Genomic DNA, 16,562 nt, shown 5'->3' with positions numbered 1-16,562 from the left:
TTAAATTATACCTCTATTGATATATTTTCTAAAATTAAATTTTTGCTTTTTACGACGCCGTATGAATTAAGTTATACCTCTAACCGCATAAGGTGTCAATATTGAAACTAAAATTTTTGCCTCCTACTACATAAGTTATGTAACATTAAGTTATGTGATATAACTTGCATAGTTTTGAAACTGAACTTTTATCTCTTACCACGTGAATTTTGTAAGAATGGAGTTATACAGTATTGCATAGCTAATTATACTGAAAGCGAAAATTATTGTATTTAAAATATTAAAATATAAAATAAAATATTATATTTATGAACAAAATTTAAAGATGGATCCGAAAATAAATATTTATTTAAATGACCCAATATCATGTCATAACTTCAACCGGGCGCCTAACTATGTGGAATCCACCTTTTCTAATGTTGGGCTAAGGCCTAAGGGCAATTTCAATTACTTTTCAAACTTTGGACCAAAAAAAGTCTTTACTTTTCTAACTAAATTTATGTTTAGTCTTCAACATGTAAATATCTAGAGTACGTTTCAACTAAAATCGTAGTTAAGTTAATTATCAAATTAAAAGAACATTATTTAAAATATAGAAAATATGGTAATAAACGTCATTTCAATAGCCCAAGAGATCACGTGACATATCCTCCCAAGAAAAAATTCAATGTATAGGGCCAAAATCTAAAAAAGTCTTAGTTAATGCTTGCATAAAATTTGCATTACCCTATATCACTTAGAAAAATGATTTATACATTTTCTGGCAAAATATATAAATAATTTTTATATCTAACTTCAATTTATAGCCAAAGTAAATACTATATGCAAGTTGCAAGTATATTGTTTCTTTCTCATGTATGTACGTCATACATGCATAGTGCATACATACAGTTAAAAGATGGGCAAGATTTAGACATTTTCTGAACTTATTTTTATTCATGGTGGGCTCTATTAGAATGAAAGATTTAAGGTGTTTTTGGTACATATTTTGACTAATTTCTTCTTTTCAATAAATGATATTTTATATTGATCGTCTCCCCCCCCCCATAATCCCCGCACACCCCAAGTGTCCCATCGTCATCCCTCCCAACCCACTCCAAACCTCACGCTGATCATTTATCCTATCCAGGAGTGAGTCATTATTCATTAAAAAATTATATTACGTATATAGAAAATTGTATGAAATATATAAATCAAAAAATTAAACATTCTTAACGAAATTTTTTATTTCGCCATTATCATGCGCTTCCCTTGCCCCCACACACACCACTTGCCCACACACACTCCACCACCACCACCATCACCACAAACTCACCCCACCACTTATCCCCTCCCGTACCCCCCCTCCTCCCTCCCCCCCCCCCCCGAAAAAAAATAACCATCTCCCTTTTTATTTTTAGAAACTGTTGAGAATATAATCAAATAATAAAAGTATGCTCTTTCTAACGGGTTAGGTTTTTAAATAAGATAGTCATACACTTCAACATGGTACCAGAGCAAGCAGAGGTTGTGAGATTGAATCCATCACCGCTCAAATCAAAAGAAATTTTCACTTGTTTGGCCCATAAAAAAAAAAAGAAACAAAAATATTTTAGGATAATATATTTATTAATTTATCAAATAGAAGAAAATAAGTAACACAATTTCATAATCTTTTAAGACAATATTTTCTTTCATATGAAATGATTATAAAGAGGGATGGGGGTATGATATTTTCACATGCACAGAATTTAAAGAAAATATTAGAGTTGGGATTTATATGTTTGTACGGACATGAATGGATCTTTAGAGATGATCAAAACAAGTCATATGGGATTGAGTAAAATCCATGCAAATTACTTTCACCAATAATCAAATTGTATAATTGATGTTCACCGCCCTCATAACGACTACTTCGTCCATTATATATCAACAATGTGACTTGTTTCATTTTATTAAAAAACTGACTTTTCAAAGTCCCTTAGAGATATTTTTCTTTCTTTGCCAATTTCCCAATCTACCCTTAACCAATCAATTATATGGAGTATTAAAAAAGGTTTGGTTATAAAGAATCGAAAATGAAAATAAACTGTACTTGTAGCTAAGCTTATCGCCGATGAAGACTTGCGACTCTTATCTTTTGAGATATATTATTAAAGATTGTAGATATCTGCATAATGAATTCGAGCTATATAGCTTATGAAAAAAAAATTATAATATATATATATATATCTTGTCACATTAAAACATATTGATTTATTCATCGATAAATATTCAAAAGAACTTATCCATTATTTTGTCAAAACTTCCAATTGACTTTGTTAATTACGTGCAGTTACATGTCACTACACCCTGACTTACGACAGTGTGAGTAACCACACTATGTACAACTTCTTTTTAGAAGGTAATATTGGTTGTGGCTTGATCGATTTATTAATTTTAATTTTTATATTTTTTTTAAAATTATAAAAATTAAAATTTTAAACTTTTAAATTTCAAATATTGATTTTATATCTGCTAACATAATACATAAAGTTTATACCATTTTTTTTAAAATGAAAAAAAATATATATTCTGCTCTGGTAGAAAATATAAATGAATTGAATCAATCAACAATTACTCTTAATACTTAAGTTAGTTAAATCAACATTAGGAAAAAGAAAGATAATCTATATTTGATATTTAATAATTTATTGTTTAAAAGGGTATTTATCTTGGAAAACTATCTTATTAAATTAGTCATATGTACATCTGTATGGTATATAACGATTTTACATCTGTATGGTATATAATGATTTTATTTATACTTTCAAATAATTATGGATTTTATCACTAATTAAGAGTTCTCTATCATATATTGAGGAAAATACATTTAAATAAATATTTTTTGATACAATATATACTAAAGTACGAATAGAGGCGAGAGAGATGGGGAGAGAGATAGTCATGTATCTCATATACATGCAAATCATATTAGATACAAGAGATGCATACATTGTATGTATCTGGTGTGATTCACATATATCTGGAATATCTATAAATAGGAGAGTGGTGAGCGAGATGGAATGGAGACGAGCGAGATTTGTCTATATATCTCATGTACACGTGAATTCACTTGAATATAGTATATATAGAACAAATTACACATTATTTTTAACCTTACATATTCAAAAATACATATACCGAAATATATTCAAAAATACAAAAATCTGATTTGTGATGAATTAACTTGGGCGTAACTCAAATACATGGAGATCACTTTTGCCCAAATTCATTAAACTTCGAATAGATGGGATGGATGATGTGTTTGGGTCAATTTTGTCACCCCTGACACAAACCAAACTAGGGATAACTTTTTTTTGGTATATATATTTGTGCACATGCCTAGTGTACCTGCATTGTAGCATATGTTTGTTAATATTTGTTGGGAAAATTAAGAAGTAGCTAGTATACAAGAGCTTAAATCTTATAGCAAAAGTTCAAAAAATAAAATAAGAAGCTAATGAATTGAGTTTGTTAACTTACTTATCAAATATTTATGTATTTCAGATTTTTAATATTTAAAATATTTTTTGTTGATTTGTTTTTATATTTCAAATTTAGTAGAATTCACATTAGCATTTAGGTACTGAGTTCTTTTACAAAAGTATTTGAAAATATTTTGAATGTTCTGTAGTTTGTAGTCAAATTTATTTTTACAAAGTGATAATCTAAATACAAACCTGTATTTTGGTTATTCAAAATTGTGAATGAATACGAAATCAAAAATAAACTAGTTGGTATAAACATATAATGAACAAAATAATGTCAAAATGTAAATATTTTAGAAAATAATTTGTATTCAAATTTTATTTCTCAAAATACTCTAACTTTGAATCAAAATTCTATTTCCATTATCCATTTACACTTCTTCTTATACTTTAGTACCATTAAATTTATTTTTCATCTTTCACTTTTCGATTTTTTTTTCTCTTTCATCAACTTTTCAGTTTTCACCATCCCATTATTTACTTTTCTTTTTTTTTCTTTCATCAAAATTTCACCATTATTCTCTAAATTGTTAAAGAAGAACTAATTATTCAAGTTCGTAACAATTTGTTCAGATCTATCAATTAATCAAGAAATATCTCAATTGATAAAGGTATTCTTGAATTCATCATTTATTTTGTGAGAATTTGTTTTTAAAATCACACATTATGTTAAATTTTCGGATTGTATGTATAGAGGATTTTCCGTTATTTTTTTTAATTTTTATGTGAGTTTGTTAACTTACTCGTCAAATATTTATGTATTTCAGATTTTTAGTATTTGAATTATTTTTTGTCGATCTTTTTTTATGATTTGTTTTTATATTTCAAATTTAGTAGAATCCACATTAGCATTTAGGTATTGAGTTGTTTTATAAAAGTATTTAAAAATATTTTGAATGTTCAGTAGTTTGTAGTCAAATTTATGTTTACAAAATGATAATCTAAATACAAACCTGTATTTTGATTTGATTATTTAAAATTGTGAATGAATACGAAATCAAAAATAAACTAGTTGGTATAAACATATAATAAGCAAAATAAAATACAAAATTGTTTGACTGATGCAATTAGGATGAATACACATATAATGAATATATAAATAAACTGTGTTTTGGTTATTTATAGTTGAGAATGAATACGAAATTAAAATATAAATACAAAATTTTATGATATACATTGGGACGAATACAAAATCAAATCTAAATACAAATTTTATGGTATACATTAGGACGAACACAAAATCAAATCTAAATACAAACTATTTGGTATATAAAGTGATATTAAAAATAAGTAAAATAAAATACATATATAAAATGAATGAATACCTATATCATGAATACATGAGTATTGTATTTTAAATACTGATTTTTTTTTTTTTAAAAAAAGAGATACATAAACTTCATAACCTTAACATGATAGCCAAAAAACTTCATAAAATTCCAGACATTTTTAAAGATAAATTATAATTTCATAACATCAAAATATGTCTTAGTAGAATAAACTGCTTCCAAAAAAAACTAAGAAGAATATTTATTTTTTAGAACAATGGTGTTAGGCGTGTTTTTTAGAACACGATGAAAGAAGAAGAAAGAGATGGAAGTTGGTGTACTTTGATAAATTGTCAATTAATTCTTTGTTTTTGAATTCTTTTATCTGATAAGACTTTTAAGCGATTGTTTCTTTTTAATGTTTTTCTCTCCTCTTAATTTCTCCTTTTTGTTTTTAACAATTGCTTCTTTTTTGACATTTGTACTAAATATTAAAAATATTGACAATGAATCCTATTAAATGTCAAAATATTTTGAAATTTTTTCTTAATCCAAGAATAATCTTTGAAATGTACTAGAGAATGTTACAGTTCACTCTAGTTGTATACACGTAAAGAAACAAAAAGATCTCCAAAATAGTTACAACAACAACATATATAATATAGTTTTATGAAAAAGATTAAAACATGTGTGAGAGTTTAAGCTAGCCATTGGGAATAGTTAGAGTTAAAAATTTAATTGGGTTAGACATAAATTTAATCAGATTTCAATAATTATATTTTTCCAAGTAAAAGGAATATATACCTAATCAAATTCCAATGTTTCAAGTAGTCACACTTAAAATTTCTTTTTCTTTTTTTTATTTAAAATTTTTGATAAAACGAAAAGCTAAATATTAAAGAGCTGTCATCCAATGCAGTGATTGGTGTTTCGGTGGACAAGAAGGGAATAAGACGTTAATTAGTTCAATCAAAAAATAAAAATGGAAGATGGTAATGAGAAGATAAGGAGATTATATTGTCGTGGCATTGGCGTCTTCAATCTCTGTCCACTTCTTCAAACCTAATTATCCTATTATTTCATTTCCATCTAAAAAATAAATATTTTAAATTAGAAAAAAAAAAATTCCCATCTAAATAATATCCCACTTTATATGTACATGTGTTATGTGCTCCACACAAAAATTGTGTAAAAAAGATATAAAGCGATTTTGTAACAACTTTACACCTTTGATATATTTAAAGTAAAAATATCACACAATTATATATTGATAATGTAAATAATAAATAATCATTGTAATATAGTTGATCATGTAAACAGTAAAGAAAATTACACTATCTAATCATTTAAAATTTTAAGAATAGACTTCGTTCGTATCACAAATTAAATTATATGATAGTTATTGAAAATCTTTATGCTATAAACAAGCTAAGATTATTTTAAAACTAAATATATAATTGATCATGTCGCATATGGGATGGTAGGCTCTTTTCATCCTTTAGTTTGAAGTCGACTTCAAGTCTAAGTTATGATTATATATTTATGAAGGATATTTTTTTAATAGGTTTTTACGTAAAGTAAATATGAATTAGTTAAAATTTCATAGGTTTAGTGACCCTTATTTTGTCGGAATATTATATTGTATATACAAGTAAAATGAAAAATAAAGTGGCTAAATAACATATTTTGGACATTTTTGACACAATAATATGATGTAGCCTAATAATTTCAGGCGCCTTGAAAGGATAAAAACACACCAACTTAAAGTGTTCATGTGTTTGAATCTCACTAGTAGTAATTTTTTTCACTTTTTAACAAAAGCATGTTCACTTTAGCATCTGGACACCCATTGTCAAAATTTTGACGTCGCCATTAATATCATTATTTAACATTGAGTTGAATAAAATATTATAATAAATTTTTTTTGTGAAATTGTGTCAGATTTGTTTTCTATTTTAGACAAACCCTTATAAAACTATTTCTTTTTTACTTTAATTAAATCCTAACCTTTTTTATTCGATAATATATTAGAAAACTGGTTGAAAAATATCAATTTTTGGGTTCACCTAATAGTTATTTCTAATTAGTTTTTTTATGTTTATCTTTCCATACTATCTTATCTAATTATCCTTATAGGTTTGTAGCTAAATCAAGAATAAAAACTGTTTAAATCGAGACCCACAACAATATATAGCTACAATGAAACATAGCTCGATCTGAATGTGACGTTCTTTGTTAATTAAGGAGTAAAAAACCATTTGACATTATTTGTTACTTTCTTGCATTTCAATTTTTTTTTCATCGTTTAAAAAATATGTTTTTTTTTCTTGACAACTCTTTAATTCTAAACAATTTACCTGGCATGCCATAAACTTAGGATATTTTATACATTTTATCTTTTGTTTAAGATAAAAAAAAATTAAACTGACACACAAATGTTTCGTTGTTGATGGTATACTGAGCCACGGATTGTAAAATAATTAATATATAATAATTAAAAACATGGCATGTGAAAATGAAGTTTAGTAAATTAGGTGCCAAATCTTTTCTTCTCTTTGCAGTTTTAAGGCCAAACTTATCACGTAGAGTTCCACCTTCTACCTACCTATGCTCGTTATGACTCTATTCAACTACCATTCACAATTTTGGAGAATATGATTGACAAGAACCTAATAATTGAAGATTAATAGATGTGTGTATATATAATTTTCAAATTAAGTTATTATAAAGGTTATATATGTAAGACTATTTGTACTTGTTTATTATATAAATATTATACGATTTTAGTCATGAAAGAACCCATATATTTATCTGTATTCGCTTATGGTGAATTCTAGACAAATTTTATGAGCACGATGGATTGGACTCGTAATAAAGTTAGGCTCTGATTATGCATACATTTGTAAAAGAATTTTAAAAATGCTCTCATTATACAACTCTAATCATATATTTGTCTCTAAATGTCAACTATAGTGCGGTTATCTAATCTAATTTATATTTGCATGCATTTTTACTATTTATGAATTACTTTACGTGTAAAATGTATTTAAATAAAATTCTTACATTATCAATATGACTTCAACAAGTTATACTGTGCACATAATAATTTATAAACGTAATTTTTTAAGCAAATTAGTTGTGTAATTACAATATTGGGGAAGTTATAAATTATGTTGACACTATATTATGAAAGGGTAAATTATTCATCACCCTCTGAACTTGAAGTTTTTCATTTGGTGTACACTTTAACTATATTCTGTTTTACTTACCTCCTCAAACTTGTTTATTCCAGTATTACGTACACCTTTTTATCTGTTGCTTCTAGTGTGACTACACACGCGCGTCAACTGACAAAAATAGTGATGATGTGGATTCCCATCTGGATAAATAATAGTCACCTAAATAAATTAAAATGGCAAAAAATAAATATCATATTCCAACTCCTTTCCTGGTTGCCGTCAATCTCCACCACCAACCACGTATCTCCTCTTCTCATCTCTCTTTCCGATGCAAAATCAATTCTTCACTCTAACCTCCTTTCCGCTGCAAAACAACACGGTTTCTTCCAGCTCACGTAACACTCCATCTCCTCTCACTTTGCTCAATCAGCTGAATCGAAATTCTTATTCATTTTCAACGATGAGAAACAACACTGCTATCCAAAGAACTGGCCCTTGGGCTTCGATAATGATGACGACGACGACGGTGATGTCGTCTGTGGCCGATCAATATTAAAAAAATAGAGATTTTACATTTTTTTTTACTGTTGTAGCTTTATGACGTGATAAAAAATCCTTTCTCATGCGCCTAGTAGAGTGTGATTTCAATTTCTATGCCATGAGGACAGAAAAGGTGCACGTGTTAAATGAATAAACAAGTTCGAGGGGTAATTCAAACGAAATAAAATTTAAGTGTACACCAAACAAAAAACTTCAAATTCAAAAGGGTAATGAATATTTTTGCCTTTATGAAATTAAAAAGTTATTATACCAATTGTATATATGCTTATTTTCAGAATCATATCTTATCATATTAAAATTACCTAATTATATGAAACCTTAAAGAAATGGAATATTCCAAAAAAGTCGTGACAAAGAGGAATGTGGATATGAGAATGATATTTACGTCCTTTTTGTTTATTTTTTTTTCGCAAATATATTTATAATTTAATTTATTAACAAAGATTATAATAAAATAATAAATATTCTTTTATTCTTAATTAAGAGGTGTCGAGTTCGAGTAACCTTAAGCAATGAATTGCCCAGCTTAAAAAAAAGTTGAGCTTCTCGAGTACAAAATGAATAATTAGAATATCTCACTTCACATACAAGTGGTATTGGTATTCTTTTAATAAATAAAAGGGAAACAAATTAATTAAAGAAATAGATTGATTTAAAATTGTCGCCCACAAAACCCAAACACAACTGACCCACTCAGTCTTATTGGACCAAAGTGGATTCAACTGGTAAACATGTTTATTTATTTATTTTTTATATATAAAGCACGTGATTTAAATATTAACATTAAAATATCATTTCACCAGAGAAAAATATCTCACACGGTGAACCAAATAATCTGACGTAACAGACAAGAAATATAATTATAATTTACAAGTGTTAAATGTGCCATTTTGATAGGTTATTGACTCGATTAAAAATCACTTGAGCTAAAATAAATTAGACTAAAATGTGGGACATACCTTAATCAACTCAATTCTTATCAAGGTAATTAATTTGTTTTTTAAATGATATATAGTATTGAATATTTTTTCTTACTGCGGTTATGTATAACACATTAAGTAGAAAATATTTTGATAAAAAATAATGAATCGTATTAAGGTAGAAGTGATTAGGTCGATAACCAGTTTACGTTTAGACATATTATATTTTCATAGATTAATTTTATCACCTTTAAATATAATACTCCATAATAGTTCTTATTTTCTTGTTAAAAAAAAAGGAACAATTGTTATTATATTTTGATTTTAATTCACATTTAAAAGTTACGTATATATAAAAGCGTAAAATTCTTTCAATAATATCTTTTAAACACTATATCTAATGAAAATGATGCTATATAATAAAAATATTATATATGACATACTATAATTATTCATGTCAAGCACAGTTGAACGGTGAAGAAAATGTTAGTCTATATCATTGTGAGTTCAATTACGAAATATAACCTTATCAATAATTATTTTGATGAAGATAATTTTTCATTAACATTAATTATAGTCCGATGAAGAAATTACTTTATCCCTTAACTATCTCGATTTTGAGCTTTGGATGTGAAGAAAATCTAGGTAGGAGCACCACTTTAAAGAATAAGAAAAGTCCATATTGGTGGTCAATAAGACGAGTGAATTTCATATAAGATTTAAGCAATCATCCTTTATTTGAGCCAACTGTTGGGGTGTGAATTAGGCCTAAAACCTAAAATCATCCGAAAAATTAAAAAAAATAAATTGATTGGATCGTTAAACATGCTGCGGTGAACGTGAAGGACTTAGGTCGCTGATTAATTTCGGGGTGGGCCCATCGTATTCATGGGCCGATACTGTCACTATCAATTACGAAACTTATTTCAGAAGTGGGCCGCTCAATTTCTGAGCTTTACATTATGCACCGTTGGTTCCTTACCCTTAACCAAATCAATGCATAAATAATTAGGATACACAAAGAATAATTTGTAACATAGTGAATAATATACGATTGATATGTTAACGGGTAAATATAAAAAAATAATTCATATGTAAGGATTGTGATATCAAGGTTAAAATATTGTATTTAGGGAGCAGGAAATAAAAAATAGTGAAAGAGATCGAACATAAGATAGAAAATTTACATAGATAACCAAATTGCTCTATTTTACGTGAAGGTATTTTAAATAGGTAGGCTTAAGAAGATATTAAAGATGTGGTTAGAAATCATTTCATTAAAAATTAAAATAAAATTTGAAGTTAAATTTATCTAAATCTAAAAAGATGTCACCTTTTGTAAATTAATTTTAAAAATATCACATAAATTGAGACGCTCATAATATATTCTTTATTCTTTCCCATTTAGTAATTAAATAAAATAACTGACAGATTCGTGTTTTTTTTTAACTTATGCCGATATTGGTAATAATAATATAGGAATGTTGTAACTTGTAAGTACGATTTATTATAGTCTTATATGGAATCTAATAATTTAACTCATTTTTTGCACCAAAAAAATGAAAAAACACATTGTACAATTGATTGGGAAAAAAAAAAGTAGGAACAGTTTGGAAGATATTTTATTGAGAAAGACAAAAGTTAATAATTTCCTCATGAACAATAGATTTTAATTGCATTATTTCTAACAATTCAGTATTAATTAAATGATATCACTATTAATATTTTATTACATTTGTTAGAATTAACTAGAGGGATGTATCAAAATTAAAAGCAGGAATTTTAATTATTTAAAAATAATTATTACTAAGACTAATATCAAAATTAGTGATGTTTTTATAATTAAAAGCGTGATTTTTTTTAAATTATAGTTTTTTCCCTGTACTACGTGGATCCCCTCTACTTCAACAAGATCAATTTTATAAAAAAAATTGTAGGTGAGAGTTCTAACTTTTTAAGCACAAGAGATTATTTACCGTTTCCAAAAATATTTGTCTGGTATTTAGGTATATTAATAACAACTTGGAGATCTCTCATGTGCAAATATGAATGATTATTTTTTAGATTATTTCATCTCATTTTTATGGATAACCATTTTATTATATCTTAATATGAATGATATGATACAATAATTTGAGTCCGGATTCTAAAGGGTGAAAAATGTTAATAAAAATTTTAAAACAATATATGAAATTTCTTTTTATCGAAATCGCTGTAGCGATTTTGTCCGCCAGAAAAAGTGAAATAGCTGCTATAGCAGTGATTTGTTAAATTTGATTTTTTTTTAAAAATTAAAAGAAAATCGCTCCCAAATTCAAAATAATTTTTTTATAACTTTTTTAGTATATCGCTGCTTGTGCAGTGACTTAAGCTTAAATTATTGTTATTATTTTTTACTTCTTTTTCTTTTTAAAGAGAGTTTAAATAAATAAAAATATTATTTTTTAAAATCAAATCGTTGTCAAGGTAGCAATTTTTAATTAATATTTTATTTATTTTTTAAAATCAAATCGCTAAAAAGAATAATTTAAAATAGTTGCCTTGACAGCGATTTTATTTTAAAAAGTAAATCAAAAATTTTAATTAAAAAACGCTGCCTTGATAGCTATTTGATTAAAAAAATAAATAAATCGAGTTAAACATTTTTTAAAAAAAAATTTAGCAAAAATAATAATAAAAAAATTAAACTTAAGTCGCTGCCTCAACATCGACATACTAAAAGAATTATTTTAAAAAAATTTATTTTGAAAATCGCTCCTTTTGTTTAAATTTTTTTTTTTAAATAAATTTAACAAATCGCTGCTATAGCAACAATTTTGTTTTTTCCAGCGGACAAAATCGCTAGTTCGTGAGCGATTTTGCCATTTTGATTAAAAAGAAATTTCATATATCGTTTTGAATTTTTTATTAACATTTTTCACCCTTTAGCCTCCGAACTCAAAATAATTTTGAACTAACTTATATCACAACAAAATATGGGTTATGAGATACAATTAAAAATGATTCTTATCTCACATATCAAACGATCTCTAGCGTTTAAACGTAAAGTAATTTTGAATCATTGAGGTGAATAAATCAAGTTTAAAACCGTAAATAAGCTGATATAAAATATTAATATTACATATAAACTATATTACCCCCTTTATTTACTTTTATTTTTTTCATTTTACTAAAGATAGATTTATACTTTTCGATGTCATTTTTGGAGTATCCGGGTTGCACTATAGTGCTCATTCGAACTGACGTTTTCAACAATATATTTTTCATAACAAAAACTCAATCAATTATAAGTGGATTAATTATACTATTACACCATAATTTATATTTAAAATATTTATAGCATTTATAGTGTAATAAGACAAATAAAAATGAGTCTAGAAAAAATTATGTAATTGAAGATCTTTTTTATAAATTTTAGATACTCGTGCTTTTTCAAAGAAATGTTTAAGTACTTTTAAAAAAATATAGAACAGATTCATTCTGCACTCGAAAGAGACTTTTGAAAAAAAAAGGAGCACAAGCAATTTTAATGGCCAATTACCATTTTTTTATATATATTTTTCTGACATCCATAGTTTTATTCGTCGTGTATTATCATTCATCACATTTTATTTTTCAAATAAAAGTGCTTGGCATCAAATTCTAATGACCAAAAAAAGGGAAATTTAGTGACAAATAAAAATAGCATTAATAACGTAATTGCGCTACAGCTTGGAAGAAAAATAATCCTCATTATTTAAACTGTTTTTTAATTAACAAATGCAAGTGTCTCGACTATCATTTTTTTTGGTTTTTGTAAATATACTTTTTTATGTGCTTCAAAATGATTCTCTTATTAAATGTGATATCTTCATTGCTTAGGTCCTTTCTCCTTTTAAATTTGCTTTAATATATATTATTTGAATTAATGATATTTCAAAAATAATATCTTTATCTTCGTAAAGTAAACGTAAAATTAGCTTATATTTATCTTTATTAAATCGTATCAATGAAATTACGCTAAATATGTTACTGTATTTTCTTTAGAAGTAACTGAATGACTTTTTTAAAAATATGAAAGAAATTTTCTAACCGATTAAAAAACTCATTCAAGCTTAAGCTTGTTCCAAAAAAAAATAAAATGAATATGAATAGAAGAAAAAGAAAAAGGCTGTGTGCAAAAGGAAGTAGTACCTTTGGAATCAGGTTGACTCATACAGAATTGGTCCTAAATCATTTGCCAGAGTTTTCTCTTTTAATTTTTATTATATACTTTGCATAATTTTCAACATGTTTATTTATTAAGTTTTATGCTTTACTGGGCTCATCACATCAAATAATAATACTGAATTAAATACCAAAAATATAGATATTATTTGATTCCTTTAAAACAATAAAAAAAATAGATATTATATAAATAGAGTACCAAAGGCACATCACTGAATCTCTGATTTAATTTTTCATGTAGTATTTCTTTTAAACGTGTTAATTTGGTTATTATATTACCTCTTACACGCCAGTAGATTATCACTCTACTTATAAATGAAATATTTGAACCTGCACAGTGGATTGTTGAGTCGAATTTATTTTCTTGACTATATATGTTATGATTCATGAAAACTATCAAACAATTTAGACACTAGACAAACCATGGTTAGACATTGAAATATGTCAAGACGCCATATTTATAAGTCACATAGTATGTAAAATTTCACAAGTCCGGAAAATTAACAAGCGGGTGTAATTAATTATTTTTTAATATTATATTTTTATCATCACAAAAAATAATAATTTAATTACACTAACATGATCGCACCTTGTTTAAAGGACGCGTTCTTTTATTATGCTTAATTCTTTTTTAATAATTTTCCACATGCCTCTTACATGAACTCGATTAAAATAATAATTACAATAGTATATTAATATGATTGTAATATTGGAAGTTTTTAAAATTTTTTATTATCTTTAATTTCATATAAGTCAATAAAATAAATAGGTGACCGCTCGTTTAAACATATCAATCATTTTAAACATTCAACTTGTCAAGAATAATAAATATCTCACCTCTCATGCTTCATTCACTGCTTATAATACTAACAAAACTAAGTTGTAAAAAATATCTTCTTATAATAAAACAGTCTCAATTAACCGACTTTCTCTTATGTTTTAAAGTACAGCTTTTACCCAATAAATAACAGCCAATTAAACTAAAGTGTTAACTTTTTGAAACGTGTCATCAAAATTGCTAAACACAAAATAAATAATTATAGAAAAAATCTACTGGACACGTGGCACGTTCCCATTGTTGGTTAAAATCCAGAAGTCCCGTGAAGTGAGCCGCGTAAAACTAACTAATCATCCAACGAGTCTCTCGTTTGCTACACCAAATCTACCTTTCTCCAATTTGCCTTTTGACTCTAATACAATTTATGAGATAAAAAACACATCTAAATTGGACGCGATTAATATGTTACTCTCTTCGTTCGTTCGGTATTATTTATTATAATTTCTATTTTTAAATTTAAATTATAAAAATTTTGATTAACATTTTAAGATAATTTTTTTATCATATTAATACGTAAAAAAATTATAATTTATAGTACTTTTTCATGTAGTTTTACAATATTTATTTTTTGTTTAAAATATCAAATTAATGTAATCTAATTAACCTTTGAAAATTAGTTAAATTTACTTTTGATAAGCTCAACATGACAAACATTTTCGAATGGAGGGAGTGTTAGGTTTATTTTTGAGCTATTGATATAACTCAATTTTATAACATGAATAAAATATATTTTAAAATTTTGACTAAATTTTAAAATATTTTCAATACATTTTTGACTTATTATTAATAAGATACATATATTTTTTCTCGTCAATAAAAGGATAAAATAAGGTTATTTTGAATATAGAGTATATTGGAATTAAAATAAAAGTATCAAATTTATTGTTATTTAAAAATTAATTAAATTAATTTTTAAAAAATAAAATAGGATATTTATTTTGAAACAGAGGAATACAAAGAATCCTAATTTCCATAAAGTGTAACAGGCTACCGGGCGTGAATGTGTACATGTGTACAAACTATACGATTTGATTCCTTCTGTGGGAAGATCTTTTACCCACTTGTTGCAGTATTTTTGTGTGTTAATTAAAGTTGTACTAATACTTATAAATAGTACTTATATCATTTATATAATGTGGCAGAACTAATTATTAAGAAATTAACAATTAAGAACGCCACACAGCAGACTTAAATATGGAACTAATCATTTTTGGTTCATTAAGAAAGATAAATATTTTATATTAGACTAAAAAATTTGATGAAAGAAATTCAATAAATTCCGTTGGATTATTTACTATTTAGCTGCATTTTAAAGTTAATATCACTTGGGATGTATTTTGGAAATAATTTTGTTACAAAGCTTTTTGAAAAATATGCAGTAGTTTATATGGAAAAATATTGTTTTGAATGATTAGAACTTGTAAAAAAATTGTTAAGTGTTAACTGTAAGTATATGAGTATTTTTTTAAAAAGTAAACATCAACTCACTTCTTTACTAAAAAATATATTTGAGAAATTTGTTTGCAAAATATTTAATATAACACCCTAAAAAATCACTTCTTTAGTAAACAATTAAAACAGTAAAAGTCTAAAGAAAATAAATTATGTCATACTATGTTTATTTTTTTATACTTTATTAAATTTAGATATTCTAAATTAGAAGCGAAGACAGAATAAGCAGGAGCGCTAGGGTGGTAAGCATTTTGATGCTTCATTTATTACTATTTACTGTCGAGCTATCTGTCATTTTTGCTAGGAGTTTAAAAGTTAATATATGCATATATAATTATTAAATATTTTTAATAAAAATATAAAATTTATGAAGAAGTTAGTATATTTGTTGAACTTGTGTATCAATCTAATCAAATATTAATATGATTAAAAGAATATTTTCATAAGTAAAACAAAAAATGTAGAATCTTCTTTCGTTGCAAATTGCAATTTGTCTATGACTTGGGCACAGCTGTCAAAAATATCCTAGCACTATATCAAAAAAAAAAAGAAGTAAAATATCATACCGGTAACCGGCAACCGGCAAATTCTCAAAACCTTATAATATAGTACGTGTATACTACTATACT

The sequence above is a fragment of the Solanum lycopersicum genome, chromosome 6 (genome assembly GCF_036512215.1).
Source record: "Solanum lycopersicum chromosome 6, SLM_r2.1".
NCBI lineage: Eukaryota > Viridiplantae > Streptophyta > Magnoliopsida > Solanales > Solanaceae > Solanum > Solanum lycopersicum.
The sequence above is the reverse complement of the archived record's forward strand: the minus strand, read 5'-3'. Positions refer to the sequence as shown.